General features: G+C 37.1%; 1 protein-coding gene across 2 annotated transcripts in view; it reads left to right on the top strand.

The window, feature by feature from the left end:
* Positions 1–16,822, top strand: part of GPR149 (G protein-coupled receptor 149) — an 81,784-nt gene that overhangs the window by 17,507 nt on the left and 47,455 nt on the right. The gene's annotated exons all lie outside the window — the stretch shown is intronic.

Genomic DNA, 16,822 nt, shown 5'->3' on the forward strand with positions numbered 1-16,822 from the left:
TTGCCAGTTTGATAGTAGAGAAATGCTATCTCAGGGTTGTTTCAAATTATAGTTACATAAATATAAATGAGTTTAAATTGTTTTCATTTAAGAGCCTTTTTACCTTTTCTGTTTTTTGTAAATTGTCTGTTTTTATCTTTTCCCATTTTTCTATTGGATTTTTGTCCCTTTAGCCTTTAATTTTTAAAAGTTTCTTACATATTGGGGATATTAGTTCTTTGTGACATATATTGTAAATATTTCCCCAAGTTTTCCATTTGTCTTTTAACTTTACTTATGTTGTCTTTAGGATGTACAATTTTAAATATTTTTATAGTAAAAATATCAATTTTTAATTTACTTGTCTCTGGATTTAGAAAGTCAGATTTTTAAATTTTATTTTATTTTATTGAAGTACAGTTATTTGACAATGTTGTGTTAGTTTCAGATGCACAGCTCAGTGGTTGTTATACGTTCTTTTTCAGATTCTTTTCTTTATGTTATTAGCGTATGTTGGGTTTAATTCCCTGTGCTATATAGTAGGTGCTTGTTGGTTATCTGTTTTATATAGTATAAATATGTGAATCCCAACCTCCTAATTTATCCCTCTCTGACTTTCCACTTTGGTAACATAAATGTGATTTCTATGTCTGTGTGTCTATTTCTGTTTTATAAATAAGTTGATTTGTGTCATTTTGTTAGATTCCACATATTGGTAATGTCATGTGATATCTGTCTTTCTCTGTCTGCCTTACTTCCTTTAGTATGATAATCTCCAGGTCCATCCATGTTGCTATAAATAGCATAATTTCATTCTTTTTATAGCTAAGTAATGTTCCATTGTGTATATGTATATGTGTGTGTACATGTATATCTCACATCTTTATTCATTCATCTGTCAATGGACATTTAAGCTGCTTGCTTGTCTTGACTATTGAGAATAGTGCTGCAGTGAACATTGATTGGCGTGCATATTTTCAAATTACAGTTATTTCTGGATGTATGCCTAGGAGTGGGATTGCAGGACTGTACAGTAAATTTTTAGTTTTTAGGTGATCTCCATACTATTCTCTGTAATAGCTGTGTACAGTGGCTTCAATATACCTTCCCACCAACAGTGTAGGAGGGTTCCTTTTTCTCTACACCCTCTTCAGCATTTGTTGTTTGTAGACTTTTGGATGATGACCATGATGACCAGAGTAGAAAGCCAATTTTAAATGGAGTTCACTCGAGTTTTCTTACTTCTATGGTTTCAGTTTTTACATTTATATCTCCAATCCGTTTGGAATTTATTTTTGTGTTTGGTATAACGTATGGATATAATTTTATCTTTTTTCCAAAGGTTTACCCATTATTTACTAAAAGAAGTCATTTATTTAAAATTTAAATATTATCCACAGTGTTCTGAGACATTATCTTTATCTTATACTAAATTTCCACATTTAGTTGGCTCCACCTGTGGTCTTTCTATTCTAGTCTGCTATTGGTCTATTCATGCACTGGTATCTCACTGTTTCAATTAGAGAGACTCTTAGATTACAATAAATTTTAATGTTTAGTAGTCCTGCCCTCCCCATCCCCCTTATTTTTTTCTTTCTCAATATTTTTCTTGCTACTCTCATATGCTTGCTTTTCCATAACAACTTTTATTTCAACTTGTTTACTTCCTTTATAAAAGCTTTATCAGGAGATTGTTAAGTTTATAAGTTGGTCCAAAGAAAATGTCATCACGTTAAGTTGTCCTATCCTTTTCATTTGTTCTAGTCCATACTTGTATCTTTCTTATAAAAGATTTAAAAATGTTCTTCTTATGAGCTTTACACATTTTAGTTAGGTTTATTCCTGAATATTTGATCTTCTTTTTTAAATTGTAAATGAGGTTTTTCTCTAATGTTAAGTACTTTAAATGGTTACTGTTTGTGTGTATTAAAGATATAGATTTCTGCCTCTTAGTAATATATCTGTTATACTACTACATTATTTTACTGTTTAAATAAAATCATTGGTTATCATTAATTACCTAGGATTTTCTCAGTGTATCATCATACCATCAATATATAGAGTAGTTTTACTTCTTCTTTATCAATACTTATGCTTCTGTTTAATTTCTTCTCCCTAGTTGTATTCGTTGATCCCTCTAGAATAATATCGAATAGGGAAAGAGAAAGAGAAATCAATCTTGCCTTGTTCCTGATCTTAGTGAAAGGTTACTGATGTTGTCCCATTGAGGAAAATACTGCCTCTTGTTCCTTTCTAAGGAATTTAATTTAATCTGTGGTGATGATGGCAATGACTATGATTAATACTTACGGAGCACTTGCTATGTGTCATACACAGTACATATAATTACTTAGAATTCATAAGGATTATCTGGTACATCAGTTCAATTCAGTTCAGTCGCTCAGTCTTGTCTGACTCTTTGCGACCCCATGGACTGCAGCACGCCGGGACTCCCTGTCCATCACCAACTCCTAGAGTTTATTCAAACTCATGTCCACTGAGTTGGTGATGCCATCCAACCATCTCATCCTCTGTTGTCCCCTTCTTCTCCCACCTTCAATCTTTCCCAGCATGAGGGTCTTTTCAAATGAGTCAACTCTTCCGGTGAGGTGGCCAAAGTATTGGAGTTTCAGCTTCACCATCAGTCCTTCCAACGAATATTTAGGACTGATTTCCTTTAGGATGGACTGGTTGGATCTCCTTGCAGTCCAAGCAACTCTCAAGAGTCTTCTCCAGCACCACAGTTCAAAAGCATCAATTCTTCACCACTCAGCTTTCTTTATAGTCCAACTCTCATATCCATACATGACTACTGGAAAAACAATAGCCTTGACTAGACAGACTTTGTTTGGCAAAGCAATGTCTCTACTTTTTAATATGCTGTCTAGGTTGATAATAGCTTTCCTTCCAAGGAGTAAGCATCTTTTAATTTCATGGCTGCAATCACCATCTGCAGTGATTTTGGAACCCCCAAAAATAAACTCTGTCACTGTTTCCAATGTTTCCCCATCTATTTCCCATGAAGTGATGGGACCAGATGCCATGATCTTAGTTTTCTGAATGTTGAGCTTTAAGCCAACTTTTTCACTCTTCTCTTTCACTTTCATCAAGAGGCTCTTTAGTTCTTCTTCACTTTCTGCCATAAGGGTGGTGTCATAAGGGTGGTATCTGGTAGATATCATTACCCAATTTTATAAATGAAAAAAACCGAAGTAAGTTAAGTCTAAAGTCTATCAGAGCCTGGGTGCAAACTCAGGCCATGTGACTCCAGAGATGGTCCACATATCCACTAACATAACTGCTCCAGAAAGATCAATTTGATATTTAGCACATCATTTCTTACACTAAATTCTAATCTGTTCCTCTCACATAGTCAGATTAATATCACCTGGGACACTTTTAAAAGTTTCTTGATCCTACCCACAGAAATTTTGCTTTAACTGACCTGGGATAAGATTTGGATATCAGCATTGTGTAAACATTTCTGTGGTTGGATATTTGAAAAATATATAATCAACAAAGAACTTGTATTTAGATTATATAATTCATAAAGAACACCAATAAATCAATAATAACATGATAGATAACACAGTAGCACATAAGCCAAAGATTTAAACTGTTACTTCTCATAAGAGGAAAGTCAAATAGCCATATGCATATACAAAGGTATACCACATCATGAATAATATGGAAATCTCATTTAAAAAAGCAATGAGAGACCACTGCACACCCACAAGAATAGCTAAAATTAAACAATCTGACAATGCCAAGAGTTTGGGAATGTAGAAAAACAGTAAATCGTATAAACTGCCTGCAGAGTAAATTGTTAAAATCACTTTAGAAAACAGATGATAGCTACAAAATTTAAATATGTACAGGCCTTATGCCCCAGCAATTCCACGCTTGGATATACACTCTAGAATTGCACTGTCCCATACAGTAGTCACTAGCCACATATAACCATTTAACTCTAAATTGATATAATTTTTTTAATTTAAAATTCAGTTGCCCATTTGTACTAACCATCATTCAAAGTGCTCAGTGTCTAAACATGACTGGTGGCTACTGTATTGAACAGCACAAATATAAAACATTTTCTTGACTGCAGTTATATTGGACAATTCTACCTTCACTTTAGTTCAGACAGTCAGTTGTGTCCAGCTGTTTGAGACCACATGGATGGCAGCACACCAGGCCTCAATGTCCATCACCAACTCCCGGAGTTTACTCAAACTCATGTCCATTGAGTCAGTGGTGCCATCCAACCATCTCATTCTCTGTCAACCCCTTCTCCTCCCACCTTCAATCTGTCCCAGCATCAGGGTCTTTTCAAATGAGTCAGTTCTTCACATCAGGTGGCAAAAGTGTTGGAGCTTCAGCTTCAACATCAGTCCTTCCAATGAATATTTAGGACTGATTTCCTTTACGACGGACTGGTTGGATCTCCTTGCAATCTAAGGGACTCTCAGGAGTTTTCTCCAACACCACAGTTCAAAAGCATCAATTCTTTGGCACTCAGCCTTTTCTATAGTCCAACTCTCACATCCATACATGACTAAGGGAAAAACCGTAGCCTTAACTAGATGAACCTTTGTTGGCAAAGTAATGTCTCTGCTTTCTAATATGCTATCTAGGTTGGTCATAACTCTTCTTTCAAGGAGTAAGCATCTTTTAATTTCATGGCTGTAGTCACCAACTGAAGTGATTTTGGAGACCAAAAAAATAAATCTGTCACTGTTTCTACTGTTTCCCCATTTATTTGCCATGAAGTGATGTGACTGGATGCGATGATCTTATGAATGTTGAGCTTTAAGCCAACTTTTTCACTCTCTTCTTTCACTTTCATCAAGAGGCTCTCTAGTTCTTCTTCGCTTTCTGCCATAAGGGTGGTGTCATCTGCATATCTGAGGTTATTGATATTTCTCCCAGCAATCTTGATTCCAGCTTGTGCTTCTTTCAGTCCAGTGTTTCTCATGATGTACTCTGCATATAAGTTAAAGAAGCAGGGTGACAATATACAGCCTCGACATACTCCTTTCCCGATTTGGAACCAGTCCGTTGTTCCATGTCCAGTTCTAACTGTTGCTTCTTGACCTGAATACCGATTTCTCAGGAGGCAAGTCAGGTGGTCTGGTATTCCCATCTCTTGAAGAATTTTCCACAGTTTGTTGTGATCAAGACAGTCAAAGGCTTTGGCATAGTCAATAAAGCAGAAATAGATGTTTTTCTGGAACTCTCTTACTTTTTCAATGATCCAGTGGATGTTGGCATTTGATCTCTGGTTCCAATGCCTTTTCTAAATCCAGCTTGAACATCTGGAAGTTCATGGTTCACGTACTGTTGAAGCCTGGCTTGGAGAATTTTGAGCATTACTTTACTAGCATGTGCTCCTGCTGCTGCTCAGTCACTTCAGTGGTGTCCAACTCTGTGCTACCCCATGGATGGCAGCCAACCAGGCTCCTCTGTCCATGGGATTCTCTTGACAAGAATACTGGAGTGGGTTTCCATTTCCTTTCCCATGTGAGTTGGGTGCAATTGTGCAGTAGTTTGAGCATTCTTTGGCATTGCCTTTCTTTGGGATTGGAATGAAAACTGACCTATTCCAGTCCTGTGGCCACTGCTGAGTTTTCCAAATTTGCTGTCATATGGAATGCAGCACTTTCACAGCATCATCTTTTAGGATTTGAAATAGCTCAACGGAATTCCATCACCTCCACTAGCTTTGTTCGTAGTGATGCTTCCTAAGGCCCACTTGACTTCACCTTCCAAGATATCTGGCTGTAGGTGAGTGATCACACCATCGTGATTATCTGGGTCATGAAGATTTTTTTTGTACAGTTCTTCTGTGTATTTTTGCCACCTCTTTTAATACATTCTGCTTCCTTTAGGTCCATACAATTTCTTCCTTTATTGAGCCCATCTTTGCATGAAATATTCCCTTGGTATCTGTAATTTTCTTGACGAGATCTCTAGTCTTTCCCATTCTATTGTTTCCCTCTATTACTTCACACGGATCATGGAGGAAGACTTTCTTATCTCTCTTTGCTATTCTTTGGAACTCTGCATTCAAATGCTACCTTAGAACACATTTATGTTTTTGGAAGAGCAGTTCATCATAACCACAGCATTTAGGGATAGACCAAAAGTCCATCAACATCAGAATAGGTAAATAAGTTGTTGAATATCTTTACAATAAAATACCACAACCAGAGTGTATTTTTCATAAAGCCAAAGTAGCTAAACTTTAAGTCCTTGGCTTGCCCTGATCTCTTCCTAGGCATAGCAATGTTTTCATATGGACATACATTTTTATTAAATTAAGAAAAACAACTTTTCTTATCTTTTCTCTTGGTATGAACACCATATTGTTGTATAAACACCAATACTAGCTCCAAGTCCTTCCAAACCTGTTTCAACCCCTAACCAAAAGTGCATGCAGTTTAATAAACTAGAGTTCCACATAATGTCTCCCAAAGAAAGGCAATGCCAAAGAATGCTCAAACTACTGCACAATTGCCCTCATCTCACACACTAGCAAAGTAATGCTCAAAATTCTCCAAGCCAGGCTTCAACAGTACGTGAACCATGAACTTCCAGATGTTCGATCTGGGTTTAGAAAATGCAGAGGAACAAGAGATCAAATTGCCAACATCTGTTGGATCATCAAAAAAGCAAGAAAGTTCCAGAAAAACATCTATTTCTGCTTTATTGACTATGCCAAAGCCTTTGACTGTCTTGATCACAATAAACTGTGGAGAGTTCTTCAAGGGATGGGAATACCAGACCACCTGACCTGCCTCTTGAGAAACCTGTATGCAGGTCAAGAAGCAACAGTTAGAACTGGACATGGAACAACAGACTGGTTCCAAATAGGAAAAGGAGTATGTCGAGGCTGTATATTGTCACCCTGCTTCTTTAACTTATATGCAGAGTACATCATGAGAAACACTGGACTGAAAGAAGCACAAGCTGGAATCAAGATTGCTGGGAGAAATATCAATAACCTCAGATATGCAGATGACACCACCCTTATGGCAGAAAGCGAAGAAGAACTAGAGAGCCTCTTGATGAAAGTGAAAGAAGAGAGTGAAAAAGTTGGCTTAAAGCTCAACATTCAGAAGACTAAGATCATGGCATCCAGTCACATCACTTCATGGCAAATAGATGGGGAAACAATGGAAACAGTGAGAGACTTTATTTTGGGGGGCTCCAAAATCACTGCAGATGGTGACTGCAGCCATGAAATTAAAAGATGCTTACTCCTTGAAAGAAAAGTTATGACCAACTTAGATAGCATATTAGAAAGCAGAGAGATTACTATGCTAACAAAGGTCCATCTAATCAAAGCTATGGTTTTTCCTTTAGTCATGTATGGATGTGAGAGTTGGATTATAAAGAAAGCTGAGTGCCAAAGAATTGATGCTTTTGAACTGTGGTATTGGAGAAGACTGTTGAGAATCCCTTGGACTGCAAGGAGATCCAACCAGTCCATCCTAAAGGAAATGAGTCCTGAACATTCATTGGCAGTACTGATGCTGAAGCTGCAACACCAATGATTTGGCCACCTGATGCGAAGAACCAACTCATTTGAAAAGACCCTTATACTGGTAATGATTGAAGGCAGGAGGAGAAGGGGATGAGAGAGAATGAGATGGTTGGATGGCATCATCGACCTAATGGACTTGAATTTGAGTAAGCTACAGGAGTTGGTGATGGACAGGGAAACCTGGCATGTTGCAGTCCATGAGGTTACAAAGAGTCAGACACAACTGAGCGACTGTACTGAACTGAACTAACACATTATATGAATGAATTTTGCAGATATAACAAAAGAAACAACAGAAAAGGAGCATGCAGTTTATTTTTATTTATTTATTTATTTTTGATTTAAAGATAGTTGTTTTACAGTATTGTGTTGGTTTCTTCAAAGCATCATCATGAATCAGCCATAGCTATACATATGTCCCTTCCCTGTTGAACCTCCCTCCCACCTCCCTCACATCCCACCTCTGTAGGTTGTTTCAGAGCCCTGGTTTGAGTTCCCTGAGTCATACGGCAAATTCCCGTTGGCTATCTATTTTACATATGGTAATAATGAATGTTTCCATGTTACTCTCTCCGTATATCCTACCCTCTCCTCCTCCTCCTCCATCTTCATAAGTCTGTTTTCTATGTCTGAGTCTCCATGGTTGCCTTGCAAATCATTTCATCAGTACCATCTTTCTAGATTCCATATATATGTATTAGTATACAATATTTGTTTTTCTCTTTCTGACTTACCCTGTATGATAAGCTGTAGGTTCATCCACCTCATTAGAACTGACTCAAATGCATTCCTTCTTGTGCCTGAGTAATACTCCATTGTATATATGTACCACAGCTTCTTTATCCATTCATCTGTCAATGGATATCTAGGTTGCTTCCATGTTCTAGCTATGGTAAATAGTGCTCCAGTGAACACTGGGGTACATGTGTCCTTTTCAGTTTTGGTTTCCTCAAAGTATATGCTGAGGAGTGGGATTGCAGGGTCATATGGTGGTTTTATTCCTAGTTTTTTAAGGAATCTCCATACTGTCTTCCATAGTGTCTGTATCAATCTACATTCCCACCAACAGTGAAGAGGGTTCCCTTTTCTCCACACCGTCTCCAGCACTTATTGTTTGTAGATGTTTTGATGATAGCCTTTTTGACTGGTGTGAGGTGATATTTCATTGTAGTTTTGATTTGCATTTCTCTAATATGAGAGTTGTTGAGCATCTTTTCCTGTGTTTATTAGCCGTCTGTATGTCTTCTTTGGAAAAATGCCTGTTTAGGTCTCTCCCACTTTCTGATTGGGTTATTTGTTTTTCTAATATTGACTTATATGAGTTGCTTGTATGTTTTGGAAATTAATCGTTTGTCAGTTGTTACACTTGCTATTATTTTCTCCCATTCTGAGAGTTGTCTTTTCATCTTATTTACAGTTTCCTTTGCTGTGCAAAAACTTTTGAGTTGAATTTGGTACCACTTATTTATTTCTGTTTTTATTGCCATTACTCTAGGAGGTGGGTTGTAGATGATCTCACTTGATTTATGTCAAAGGGTAGTATGCCTGTGTTTTCCTCTAAGAGTTTTATGGTTTCCGGTATTACATTTAGGTCTTCAATCCATTTTGAGTTTATCTTTGTGTATGATGTTACGAAGTGTTCTAATTTTGTTCTTTTACATGTAGCTGTCCAGTTTTGCCACACCACTTATTGAAGAGGCTGTCTTTGCCTCATTGTGTATTCTTGCCTCCATTGTCAAAGATAAGGTACCCATGGGTGCATGGGTTTATTTCTGGGCTTTCTCTCTTGTTCCATTGGTCTATATTTCTGTTTTTGTGCCAGTACCACACTGTCTTGATGACCATAGCTTTGTAGTTTAATCTGAAGTCAGGAAGGCTGATTCCTCCAGCTCCATTCTTCCTTCTCAAGACTGCTTTGGCTACTCGGGGACTTTTGTGTTTCCATATGAATTGTGAAAATTTTTGTTCTAGTTCTGTGAAAAATACCATTGGTAATTTGATAGGGATTGCATTGAATCTGTAGATTGCATTTGGTAGTTTAGTCATTTTTACAATATTGATTCTTCCAACACAGGAACATAGAATATCTCCATCTGATTATGCTGTCTTTTATTTATTTCATCAGCGTCTTATAGTTTTCAGTATACAGCTCTTTTGTCTCCTTAGGTAGGTTTATTCCTAGATATTTTATTCTTTTTGTTGCAATGGCAAATGGGATTGATTCCTTAATTTCTTTTTCTGAATTTTCATTGTTAGTATATAGGAATGTAAGTGATTTCTGTGTATTGATTTTGTATCCTGTGACTTTGCTAAATTCACTGATTAGCTCTACTAGTTTTCTGATAGTATCTTTGAGGTTTTCTATGTATAATATCATGTCATCTGCAAACAGTTAGTTTTACTACTTCTTTTCTGATCTGGATTCCTTTTATTTCTTTTTCTTCTCTGATTGCCATAGCTAGGACTTCCAAAACTATGTTGAATAATAGTGGTGAGAGTGGGCACCCTTGTCTTGTTCCTGATCTTAGAGGGAATGCTTTCAGTTTTTCACCATTGAGAATAATGTTTGCTGTGGGTTTATCATATATGGCCTTTATCATGTTGAGTTAGATTCCTTCTATGCCCATTTTTTGAAAAATTTTTATCATAAATGGGCGCTGAATTTTATCAAAGGCTTTTTCTGCATCTATTGAGATTTTCATATGGTTTTTATCTTCCAGTCTGTTTATGTTATATCACATTAATTAATTTGCATATATTATAGAATCTTTGCATCCCTGGTGTAAACCTGACTTGATCATGATTTATGATCTTCTTAATGTGTTGTTGAATTCTGTTTGCTAGAATTTTTTTAAGGATTTTTGCATCTATGTTCATTAGTGATATTGGCCGGGATATTCTTTTTTTATGTTGTCTTTGTCTGGTTTTGGTATCAGGGTGATGGTGGCCTCCTAGAATGAGTTTGGAAGTGTTCTTTCCTCTGCAATTTTCTGAAAGAGTTTTAGAAGGATAGGCATTAGCTCTTCTCTCAATGTTTGATAGAATTCACCTGTGAATCCTTCTGGTCCTGGGCTTTTTTAGGAGTTGGGGGGGGATTTTTGATCATAGTTTCAGTTTCAGGAGCATGTAATTTATGATTGTATTTAATAATATTGAAAGCAGATACATCTAAATGAAGTGATTTAGTGATATGTACATAATGGTAAAACCATAGAGAAGAGTTTGGAAGCAGTTATCACAGAAATCTGAGCAGTGTTTTTCATTAGAAAGGAAATAAGCTGGAAAGTACACATGGGGTCCCCATGGGTGCTGAAAAGGCTCTATTTCTAATCTTGGAGAGTGATTATACTATTTTATTCTGTGTATTTGCCTCTAATGCTCTCTAGATCATGTGTTATATTTCACAATTTTAAAGTTAAAAATAAATACAGTTTGTCTAGATGATTCTGATGAGCACCCATTGTCCTAGGCTTTCATCCTTCTTTGCTTCTGCTCCTTGGGCCACCCAGAACCATTCTGCTACCTCTCTGCCTTGCGGTTATGTTAATGAAATATGGTTACCTAATTCTTCACATTGCTATCCTTTCTCATCTAAATATCATGACTTTGCTCAATCTTTTTTGGTGACAAATTCACTTAAATTAGCCCATAGCCAACTAGGCGACTAAGCATATAGAATCAAACAGAATGTTCAGGCTGTCTTCTTCCCTCCATGAGCTATGCCTCTCTTAATGCACCTTGAGGTCACATGCGGTTACTCGGCAGCCACATCACACTGCTCGCATGTCTAACGTCGGCTGACGTTACGACGTTACGTAACACCGTTACGGTCCCGTGCTTCTGCTTAGCCGTCTTGTACATTTGTAGTCTGTTATTTAGACTCATATCTTATCTGTTCAAGTCCATCTAGTTCCAGTTAGCTCACTCTTCCATTTTTTCAGCAATCTTTTCTAATGCTATCAAAATGCTTTCAGATGCTGATTCTAGGGCCTTCCTTCTGTACTATAATTACAAAATTTGTACCACCCATGAATTTAATAAATCACCTTTCATATTTTTCATTAAACTGTTAATTAAAAATGTGGAGCAAGGCAGGGCTACAGAAAGAGACCTAATGGTACTACCAGCAACAAGTCCCTCCTTTAGTCTGGTTTGTTTAAAAACACCTTTGGTACTGGGGTTCTAATAGTTATGTATCTCCTTCGTTACCCTTGCAATCAACATATTTTTACTCCCTCTTTTTCACATGAGTGTCATTAGGATATTGTATGATGCTTTAATGAAATACTAATATAAAATTTTCTATCGCATCTCTTTTATCTGCCATTAGTTTGTTTATTCAATAAATATTATTAATAGAAACACTATGGATATAAAAGAGCTTCCCAGGATGTGCAGTGATAATGAACTTGCCTGCCAATGCAGGAGACTCAGGAGACATGGGTTCAATCCCTGGGTTGGGAAGACCCCCTGGAGTAGGAAATGGCAACCCACTCCAATATTCTTGCCTGGAAAAGTCCATGGACAGAGGCGCCTGGTGGGCTACAGTCCATACAGTCAGTCCAAGGGGTCACAAAGAGTTGGAAATGACTGAGCACACACACAAACATGGATATAAACATGTAAACTTCTTGCCTTCAAGTTAAGAAATAGCCTTTCAAGCAAATAACTGCACCTCAGTGAGATAAGAATGGACAGAACACAGACAATGCATTTTTAGACCATAGAGGATGACATGATTAGGTCCAGTAATGCTGAAGAAGAAATGAATTGGTCTAGTAAGACATAGTGTTGGTAAACTCATACTGTATCATCTTAAATCTTTTTTCTTGACTTTCAAACTCTACCTTTTCATCAAGTAAATCTTTGAAATTTCCATGGAGTTAATTAAATATCACTGGTCTAGTTTGTTAATTTCACTTTTTCCCATTTAACCAAGAAGAAACATTTGCACATTTCCAGTGCTCAAATTTCCATTTGCTTAAAGGTCATCAACCATGTTTATACAGCAACTTTTCCTGGTAGCTTTGAATATGACTATTTTGAGGGATATATCTTACACCCTTGCAGTTGCAAGATTCTCCCCTATTATTTCTTGTTTCAAGTTGTCCTTACTTTATTCTCACAGGTGTTTTCTTTATGTCTTCAGATTCCCTTTCAGAGGACACATAAGCAAAGTAGGATCTGAGGATATCTGCTTTTCTCGCATCACCCTTCACTTGATGACACTGACTGCAAGCAGTGGCCTACCCCTTTCTTTGATCCTCTGATCTGACCATATTTCCATAGTTTGTTGCCCTCAGTATTTTCACAAGACAGATAGTTTTCTTCATTTATCCTTCCAAAGACCAATCTTCCCATCTTTGGCGATGAGTCATTTATTCTAGATGTCCCCTTAAACCTGACCTGAGCTGTGCTGAATTTTTAATATACAATCTTCTATTCTTCCTCAACTGGCTCACTTATGACTACATAGCCAGAATTGTAATCTTGATGCTCATATCTATGTTTGTGTCTCAGTTTTTTCTTTTGCAAAGTTGGCTTATGAAAGTTTAAAGCTACATCCAACGTACAAGCTACATCCAAGCTTTCCCTCCTAGTTATCATGTATTCTAGAAATAAACATTCTTCTCCTTATATGTCCAACTCTTCCAATTTGCCAATCACTTCCCTTATTGGTCATAATTAGAGTCAAAGATACTGTACCCTATTACTGCCTGTACTCTCTTTGAGGGGAAACTATGAGCAAATCAAGGCAAAAGCAAGCTAGATGACCTGCTTTATGTTTAAAAATACCTTCAAGCCGAATCTTTGGAAAACATTGCCTTGCCTCCAGGCAAACATATACACTCTGCCTTCATGAATATATCTCTGTTCAAGAGCCATCTTTCCTGTATCTTTAGCTATGATCTAGAAATCTAAATTCAGTTCACGGACACTATCTGCAAAGCCAGAACGGTTTTGAAACAACCACTAAACTAATTCCACTTATGACCAATTCATGATAGTAAGTGATTTTAAGCAGCTACAGGAATAAAAGGGGGGAAAGACTTTTAAGAATTTAAGAAAATAGCTAATTGTGTTTTGCCTTTCATCTTTCAAAGAAAGATAACTTCTGAACCAATCCCCTCCTCCCGTGAATCCTATAGCGAAAAGTGGTAAAACAAAGGCTCATACACATGGGTCATCCTGTGAAACAACAATTCAATCATATTTTAGTGTAAAAATCCAGCAAGCATCTTATCGACATCCATTCATTTTGGAGAAAACATTACTCTAAGCAAAATGAAATTTAATACTAGGTTGTAATCGTGGATTGTGATATATTTTCACTCGAGTAGTGACTAGTCTTTGATGGGATATTGATAGAGCACGAGCTTTGAAAATAGGCAGGCCTGAGTTGTCTTGCCTCCACCTCCCTGTTCTCCTGTATCTTCATAGATAATACAGGCAAATAATAAAACAGATGTTGAAAAAGTTAGATAAGATAATCATATCAAATATTTATTTCAGTGTTTAATGCATAATAATATAATAAGAATGTTTGATACTATTATATTATTCATTCTTTCATTCAGCAGCTGGTCAATGAATGCAAACTAGGTGCCAGGCACTATGCTTGGTGCTGATGGTAGAATAATTAACAAAACAGACATCCTGTCTTTCATTGTGGGGTTAATTCTTAATATACAAGAGAAAAATTAAATTAATGATTATTTAATAAGTAGAGGGCATAATAAGAGTGTCTAACTGAAAACCTAGGAAAGACTTGCCAAAATATAAGGCTCTTGTTTAAACAGAGACCCAATGATAAGTAGGATTTAGCCATACAAAATGGGAAAGAAAACATCCAGGAAAAGATCTGTCAGAATTGAAAGCTTGTCTTCTTTGTAGAATTCCCTCATTTCTACAATCCTATAACAAATGAAAGACTTCCCTAGTGGCTCAAATAGTAAAGCATCTACCTACAATGCTGGAGACCCAGGTTCAATCCCTGGGATGGGAAGATCTCCTGGAGAAGGAAATGCTAACCCACTCCAGTACTCTTGCCTGGAAAATCTCATGGACAGAGAAGCCTGGTAGGCTACAGTCCATGGGGTCGCAAAGAGTTGGACATGACTAAGCAACTTCACTTCATAACAAATGGAGTAGAAGATATACATTCTAGATCCATTTCCCCAGATCTGCTGAGTAGTTTTAAATTTCCTATGAAGATATTCAAGGTTGCCTATAAAATGCTTATCAACTTAATTCCAAGAACTGAGGAAGGTAGTTTTATAACTTCCGTTTCATTGCAGTAAAAATGAAGCAGGAATCACTCCAGAAATGATGTCACCTAATTCAATAGAATATATTATTGTATCACGAAGGGAGGCTTTGGGATTTTCATATAAGCAGAGCATCAAATTGACAATCTCTTTGTAGAAGGGACTTATGTTAAAGTGGTATTTAAGTGATTATGATAAGTGGTAGTAAGCTCACTGTTTTCCATTGGAGAGCAAATATATTGAAGTAACTTTGGAAGCATCATTGAAGAATATTGAGAAGGATAGGAAGAACTTCCCCTAGATTGTCCATTGGCACAACTACTATATGCTATAAGAAGTATTGTATAAGACAAGTAATGTAATCTCTGGTCATTAGTAAGCTCATAGGACTACTACAAGGATTTTTTAAAAACATTTATTTAGTTAGTTACATTGGGTCTTAGTTGTTGCAGCGCGTGGACTGTGGTAATTGTGGTCTGCAGGCTTTACTAGCAGCATGCGTGTGCACACATGGTCTTAGTTGCTCCACAGCATGTAGGATCTCAGTTCTCCTACCAGCGATCAAACCCTCGCCCCCTGCATAGGGAGCATGGAGTTTTAGCCACTGGACCACCAAGGAAGTTCCCACTATGAGGATTTACTATTGTATTATAAAATGACTTCAAATACATGAAACCTTTTACACATGTATATGATTATGATATGACATATACAGCTTCCCAAAGAAGGGCAATGCCAGACAATGTTCAAACTACCATACAATCGCGCTTATTTCACATGCTGGCAAAGTTATGCTTAAAATCCTTCAAGCTAGGCTTCAGCAGTACGTGAACTGAGAACTTCCAAATGTACAAGCTAGGTTTTGAAGAGGCACAGTAATCAGAGATCAAATTGCCAACATTCATTGGATCATGGAGAAAGCAAGGGAATTCCAGCAAAATATCTACTTCTGGTTCTTTGACTGCACTAGAGTCTTTGACTGTGTGGATCCCAACAAACTGTGGAAAATTCTTAAAAGGATGGAAACACCAGACCAGTGTACTTGTCTCCTGAGAAACCTGTATGCACAGCAACAAGGAACAGTTAGAACTGGACATGGAACATCTGACTGGTTCAAAACTGGAAAAGGAGTGTGACAAGGCTATGTATTGTATTTAACTTCCATGCAGCGTACGCCATGCAAAAGGCTGGCTGGATGAAGCACAAGCTGGAATCAAGATTGCTGGGAGAAATATCAACAGCCTCAGATGTGCAGATGACACCACTCAAATGGCAGAAAGCAAAGAGGAACTAAAGAGCCCAAAGACAGATGGTCCATTTACCTGGACAGAACTGTTAGAAGTATCTGAAGACATTACCTGAGGTATATTTGTGGTGCTATTATTAAAAAGTCTTTGTCATTTGACATCCTGACCCTGATGTTGGGAAAGATGAAAAAGGAGAAGGAGGCAGCAGAGGATGAGATGATTAGATAGCATCACCAAGTCAGTGGATGTGAATTTGAGCAAACTCTGGGAGATAGTGAAGGACAGGGAAGCCTGGTATGCTGCAGTCCATGGGATCACAAACAGATGAACAGGACTTAACGACTGAACAACAACAACAATGGTTATGATAACATAAACGTATCAATCAGAAAAAATTTTTGATATATATGTATGTCATATAGGGACCCTATATGATAATATGGACAATTATATTTATAATTATATAGATATACTAGTATAGATATGATAATAATAGTATATTATGCTATAGAATTAATGAATAAATGTCAATAAAAGTAATTACATATTTCAAGCTGGATGATGGAGATGACTTAGGTGTTTGTTAAAGAGTTATTTTCCTGCACGCTGGTAAGGAGAACTCAGGATGTCAAATGACAAAGACTTTTTAATAAAAGCGCCACAAATATACCTCGGGTAATGTCTTCAGATACTTCTAACTGTCCTGTCCAGGTAAACGGACCATCTGTCTTTGGGCCCCAGGAAAGCTACAAGCAACTCTGGAAACACTCTATGGGAATTTT

Source organism: Odocoileus virginianus, chromosome 4, assembly GCF_023699985.2.
Source record: "Odocoileus virginianus isolate 20LAN1187 ecotype Illinois chromosome 4, Ovbor_1.2, whole genome shotgun sequence".
In the NCBI taxonomy this organism is placed as follows: domain Eukaryota; kingdom Metazoa; phylum Chordata; class Mammalia; order Artiodactyla; family Cervidae; genus Odocoileus; species Odocoileus virginianus.